The sequence below is a fragment of the Nuphar pumila genome, chromosome 6 (genome assembly GCF_984573655.1).
Source record: "Nuphar pumila chromosome 6, dmNupPumi1.hap1.1, whole genome shotgun sequence".
Lineage (NCBI taxonomy): Eukaryota > Viridiplantae > Streptophyta > Magnoliopsida > Nymphaeales > Nymphaeaceae > Nuphar > Nuphar pumila.
In genome coordinates, this window is record NC_143254.1 from 80,205,084 (window position 1) to 80,212,291 (window position 7,208).

At 42.3% G+C, this 7,208-nt stretch overlaps 1 non-coding gene across 1 annotated transcript; it reads left to right on the forward strand.

Moving 5' to 3' along the window:
• The first annotated feature begins 5,209 nt into the window (after nucleotides 1-5,209).
• On the forward strand, nucleotides 5,210-5,312 carry LOC149834947 (small nucleolar RNA R71). The gene has a single exon (XR_016432871.1). It is a non-coding gene; the product is annotated as a small nucleolar RNA R71 (small nucleolar RNA).
• The last annotated feature ends 1,896 nt before the right edge of the window (nucleotides 5,313-7,208 follow it).

The following is a 7,208-nucleotide window of genomic DNA, read 5'->3' on the forward strand; positions in this document are numbered from 1 at the left end:
CTAGTGGCATACAAAATGAATAAAAATGTAATGCAAATGCACACTAAAAGACACTAACAAAAATATGGGAGAAAGGATAGATACAACCTGATTTGCTCTGAGCTTTTGAAGTTGATTTTCCTCTGATTCTTGAATTCTTTGAAAACTCTTCTCTGTACCTGGTAATTGATACACTAATTGTTAAGTTCATCCTGCATACATCAAAACACAAATTAGCACATGTGAACTGAAATACTAAATAAAAAAAAACTCTGAAATGAAAAATAAATAATGTACATATCATACATCCCTCTGGTCGAATCTTCATGCCTTCGTGAGATGCACTATCTCACACTCACCATCCTGTAAGGCATCTGAAATGAATGGCTTCAGTCTTTGCCCATTTACTTTGAATGTACCTTGGGTCATAGGATCGAATAATGTCACTGCTCCATGGGGAAATACTTCTTTTACAATGTATGGACCTGTCCATCTCGATCTTAACTTCCCTGGGAATAAATGTAAACGAGAATTGTATAGCCACACTTTCTGATCTGGCTCAAACACTTTTCTGACAATATGCTTATCATGAAATGCTTTTGTGCGAGCCTTGTATAATTTGGCATTCTCATATGCATCATTCCTGAGTTCCTCTAATTCTGAGAGTTGCAGTGCTCTCTCTTTGCCAGCCTGGGTGAGGTCAAAATTCAATCTCTTTATAGCCCAGTACGCTCTATGCTCTAGCTCGACAGGAAGATGGCATGCTTTCCCGAATACAAGGCGATACGGAGACATGCCAATGGGAGTCTTGAATGCAGTTCTATATGCCCAAAGTGCATCATCTAAGCGCTGGGACCAATCCTTGCGGTCCGGACGAACTGTCTTTTCTAAAATTCGCTTAATCTCCCTATTGGACACTTCAACCTGTCCACTAGTCTGCGGATGATATGGAGTGGTGAATCTATGATTGACAGAATATCTTCTCAGCAGAGAAGCTATCTGAACATTCCTAAAATGCTTGCCACCATCGCTAATCATCGCACGTGGCACTCCAAAACGACTGAAAATGTTGTGCTTAATGAACTTAAGCACTACTCTGTGATCATTGGTCTTGGTGGCCACAGCCTCGACCCACTTGGACACATAATCAACCGCCACCAGAATATATAAATTTCCGAATGAGGGCGGAAATGGTCCCATGAAATCAATGCCCCAAACATCAAAAATTTCGACTATCAAAATCGGTAGCAAGGGCATCATGTCCCTCTTGGACATGTTTCCAATCTGCTGACATCGCAGGCATCGCCTACAGAATTCATGAGCGTCCCTGTGGAGTGTGGGCCAATAAAATCCTGACTGCAAAACCTTTGCAGCCGTCTTCCTACTACTAAAATGCCCTCCACAGGCTAACGAATGGGAAAAATTCAAAATGGATTGGTATTCCTCCTCCGGAACGCATCTCCTAATGATCTGATCTGCACAGTATTTGAACAACTCCGGTTCATCCCAATAATAGTGCCTCACTTGAGATAGGAACCTCTCACGCTCATTCTTGTTCCAATGCTCAGGTATCTGCCTCGAAACCAGATAGTTCACAATATCTGCAAACCAGGGTAACTGCGATGTACTGACTGACATGATCTGCTCGTCGGGGAAAGAATCACTGATCGGTCTCTGATCCTGCGTGGTCTCCACGATCAGTCTGGAAAGATGGTCTGCTACTACATTCTCGCTTCCTTTCTTATCTCGAATCTCGAGATCAAACTCCTGTAGTAGTAGTACCCAACGAATCAATCTCGGTTTGGTGTCTTTCTTATTCAACAAATATTTCAATGCAGAATGATCAGAATAGACAACCACCTTCGAACCGAGTAAATAGGACCTAAATTTATCCAATGCGAAAACTACCGCAAGTAGTTCCTTCTCTGTCGTAGTATAATTCATCTGTGCATCAGACAGAGTTCTACTCGCATAGTAGATCACATAGGGCTTCCTATCAATGCGTTGTCCTAGAATGGCCCCCATAGCATAATCAGAAGCATCGCACATAATCTCAAATGGGAGAGTCCAATCTGGAGGTCTCAAAATAGGTGCAGTAATCAAGGCCTCTTTGAGAATCTCAAAGGCCTTCATACAATCCTCACCGAAAACAAAGGGCTGGTCTTTCTCCAATAACGTGCAAAGCGGTCGAGAGATTTTGCTGAAATCTTTTATGAACCGCCTGTAAAATCCCGCATGCCCTAAAAATGATCGAATCTGCCTCACAGAGGTGGGTGGAGTCAAACGAGAAATGGATTCCACCTTTGCTCTGTCAACCTCAATACCATGCTTGGACACAATGTGTCCTAACACAATCCCCTCCTGGACCATAAAATGGCTCTTTTCCCAACTCAGGACGAGATTGGTCTCCACACACCTACTCAGTACTCGAGCAAGTTTATGGAGGCAATCTTCAAAAGAAGAGCCATACACTGAAAAGTCGTCCATAAAAACTTCCATCACATCATCAATCATGTCCGAGAAGATAGCAAGCATGCACCTCTGAAAAGTAGCCGGGGCATTACAGAGCCCAAAAGGCATACGTCTAAATGCGAAGGTGCCATAAGGACATGTAAACGTGGTCTTCTCTTGGTCGTCAAGATGGACAGCTACCTGATTGTATCCTGAATATCCATCTAGAAAGCAGTAGTAGCTCTGTCCTGCGAGTCGCTCTAAGATCTGATCAATAAATGGCAATGGGAAATGATCTTTCCTAGTTGCCACATTCAACTTCCTATAATCGATGCAGACTCGCCATCCTGTAGTGGTCCTCATCGGAATTCTCTCACCCTTCTCATTCTCAACCACAGTGAGTCCTGATTTCTTCGGCACAACTTGAATCGGACTGACCCACTGACTATCAGAAATAGGGTAAATGATTCCGGCATCCAACCACTTCACCACCTCTTTCTTCACCACTTCCTTCATGTTGGGATTTAGCCTTCTCTGCATATCCCTAAATGGCTTGATTTCCTCATTACAATGGATCCTATGCATGCAGAATGAAGGATCAATCCCCTTTAGATCAGCAACTCCCCATCCAATCGCTGCCTTGTGCTCCCGAAGAATAGTCAGCAATCTCTGTTCCTGCTCTTCAGTGAGCAAGGACGAGATGATCACAGGCAGAGTCTCATCATCTCCGAGATATGCATACTTGAGTGAATCCGGTAAGGGTTTCAACTCAAGTTTCGGAGGCGACTCGATCGACGATTTGGCGGGGGTCTCCGCAAGTGGTGGAAGGGGTTCCCTGACTGCTCCCCAAGGTGGTCTCTCCGACGACACTCTAGACACATCTACACTATCTAAACCGCTATTCTTCTCTATATGGTACAAATCTAAAGAATCCTCAGTAATGTACAACTCGGGCTGCTCCTCCACTAACTCCTGTGCAATGTCTACATGAAAGCAGTCCATGTCTCCTGCTGGTCCCATCGCGGCATTGAAAATATTCAGTTTTACCTTCCTATTGCCAAATGAGAGATCCATGGCTCCAGTTCTACAATTGATGCACGCATTGGCAGTCGCCAAGAATGGTCTGCCTAAAATAATCGGAGTCTGGTGCTGGCTGTCTACTCCTTCCATATCAAGGATAATGAAATCGACTGGAAAATAAAAGTCATCCACTTTAACTAGCACGTCCTCCAAGACACCTCTCGGTACCTTGACGGAACGATCTGCCAGTTGAAGTGTAATCGGAGTCGATCTCATCTCCCCTAACCCGAAAGAATCAAAGAAATATCCGGGCAGAATGTTCACGCTTGCTCCAAGATCGAGCAATGCGCGTTCTATCCGGATGTTCCCTATAGTACAAGCAATGATAGGTGCTCCAGGGTCCTTGAGCTTGGGTGGTGTCTGATGCTGAAGTACTGAACTCACCTGCTCAGTCAGATGGACCCTGTTAAGAACTCGCTCTCTGGATTTCCTCTTTTGCGTACATAGCTCCTTCAGAAATTTGGCATAAGCTGGCACCTGCTGAATAGCATCGAGCAAAGGTAGGTTGATCTGTACATGCTTGAAGATATCAAGCATGTCCTGGATCTTCGCACCTTGCTTCCCTCTATAACCAGGAGACTCTAATGCTTTGGGATAGGGTGGTGGGGGGATATACTCTGCTGGCTCCTCCTCTTTGTGAGAAGGCTCACTCCTATCCTTCTTCTTCTCTGAGGATAAAAATGATGAAGGTGATGATGGGGATGGGGATGATGATTGAGCCGACGTAGGTGAAACAATGGTCTCTGGCTCCTCTATCTTCTCTCTACTCTCAACGTGATACTCACGTCCACTCCTCAAGGCCATAACTGATTTAGCCTGCTGCTGTGTCTCAGTATGAAATAGGCCTCCAGTCATCTGGTCCTTACCCTTCGGGTTCATGACAGCCTGACTCGGCAATGTACCCTCGGGTCTCCTACTAATAGCCTCAGCTAACTGTCCCATTTGCGACTCTAACTTCGCAATGGACTGCGTATGTGAGCTCAAAATCTGGCTACACTTCTCGAAGGCGTTCTGATTAGAGGTTTTCACCTCTTGGAATGCCTGGAGAAGTCTCTCCTCAAAAGATGTCTGCGGGGCAGACTCCTGCTGAATCGGGGAAGGAACTGAAGAAGAAAAAGACTGAGCATAGTTCGGTCTTTGAAATGGCTGAGTAAAAGATGGCTGCCGAACTGGCTGAGAGGAAGAAGGCATCTGTAGAGAAGACTGTGGATTCTTCCATGAAAAATTGGGATGGTTACGCCAACCCGGATTATATGTCGATGAAAATGGGTTATTTGGCGGTCTGACGTAACCCTGAGCTGCCTGAACTTGTTCTTGAACAAATTCAGGGTACTGAGCTGCTGAAGGGCACTCAGTGATCTCGTGTGCCGGACTGGCACAAAGAGTACACACCTGCTGTGTAGTGGATGGTCCTGAGAGAAGCTGGTCCAGCTTCTGAGCAATCATGTCTACTTTACACTGTAGTGCAGTAGATGGACCAATCTCAAGAACGCCAGCTTTCTTCTGAATGCTGGGTGTGGCTCTATCAGAATGAGAGCTCGAAGCATGGTGGAGTGAATTCTCGGCCAATGTATCAAATAGCCTCCATGCTTCGTCCTCGCTCTTCAGCATGAATGTCCCACCGCATGAAGAGTCGATCATCTGACGATTCTTGTCAGACAATCCATCATAGAAACTCTGCACCAGTTGCCATTTCGGCACCTGATGATGGGGGCATTTCCTGAGGAGATCCTTCATTCTCTCCCAGGTCTCATGAAAGCGCTCACCATCTAGCTCTGAAAAGCTAGTGATGGCTCTACGATATTGGTTTGTGCGACCAATGGGAAAGTATTTCCGAAGAAACTCCTGTTGCAACTGATCCCAGGACTCTATTTCTACAGAATCTAAGGACTTTAGCCAATACTTGGCTTTGTCCTTCAATGAAAAAGGGAATAGAGTCAACCTCAACGCATCATCATCGAAATTCTGTATCTTAACAGTAGAACAGATTTCGAGGAATTCATCTAAGTGTCGGTAGGGATCCTCATGACTAAGGCCATAAAAGGATGGAAGCATTTGAATAATGCTGGCCTTAATCTCATAATGTGGCGCTCCTACATCGGGTCTCCGAATGCAGGATGCCTGAACATAGTCTGTGGGAATGAAGTATTCCCGCAGAGGGCGTGAAAGAACTGGGGGTGGAGGTGGAGGATCCATGTCAGCCATTGTTGCCGAACTTCGATGAGAATGTAAAATTCTCTCTGGGTTGTCAACAAATGGGTGTAATGGGGTTCCTAGACCTCGTCGACCCTGCATACACTGGTACTAAGACCAGATGTAAGCAAACGACCTAACTAAAAAAAATTAAACTAGCACAGATACTAAAATGTAAATAAGCAAATAACAGTAACTAAAAACAAACAAATATGCTATATAGCTATGTCAGAATTCTATACTAAATAATTAAATAACAAAGTAAACTATTCTAAAATGCTAAAACAAATAAATACAGGAAATCACAAACTATGTTTTTCTAAAACCCACCTGTCTAATCGCTCCTTGCAGAATGATAATTAAGTGAATCCTAAAAAGAACAATATGTGAATCCTATATTTACTAACTATGTTAATCCTATATTCACTTACTAATCCTACTAACTAAAAAGAAAACAACTAATTAACTAACTAAAACAAAATAATAATAAATTAAACTCTAAGAAATAAAGTAATTAATTCGCCGTTCCCCGGCAACGGCGCCAAAATTTGGTTGATATTTTGGAATGCTCTTTTTAAAACAGTTATTTTCAATAAAACTTTGGAAAATCGTCAACCAAAAATATAAAAACCGACTTTCCACAAAGTGGTAAGTACGGGTCGATCCTCAGGGAACAGGAATTAATCACTATAATTCTAGAAAATTTAATTTATTAATATCAAATGACAATCTACAATTATAAAGTGAATACAACTACAATTAAGCACTAAAAGAACAATAAACAAGCATTTAGTCTTCTGCTCCACGCCAAGGGTAATTCTGTCTTTTCGCCACTTAGAGAATCTTTTCACTTGTATACTAACCCTGGAAACTAAATATGCTTTTCAACCTAAAAAATGCAGAAAAATACAAAGTTAGTTTTCTATTTTAATGATGCAAACAACAATTAAAACTATGTCTAATTCTACGAAAATAATAAACAAATGCTATTTATCAAACAAAAATTAAATAACATACTAAAGTAATTCTAAAATTAACCAAATTACTTCTACTAATGCTGTATGATGATTATGCAACTTCTAAAATACAGAGACTACTGAAAACAAGTCTAAAATGCCGAAACTAAGAAAATTACGAAACTGCCCCTAACTAGTGTAAACTAGCAATCTGACAGGTTATCGGAAAACCGCTGTTTGATAGGGCAAACGAGGTCCGATTTTCCCGAAATTTGTTCTGTTCTGCAACTGACAGATTAAATAAAATGACAGTTTTTACAGAATTAAAAAACAGTATCTGGAACTCCAGATATAAGCGTTTCAAATCTGGGAAAAATCAAGATATCGCCAGTCCTGTAATTTAAAATCCAGAAAAAGCGGTTTTCACAAAACGCTTAAAAATCAGACCAAATCAACTCCGAATGAGCTGAAATTTGGTCTGCAGTTAAATAACACGTCAATACAGTGAATAGAAAAAATAAATTTGGAAAACACAGAGTTTTTGATCAG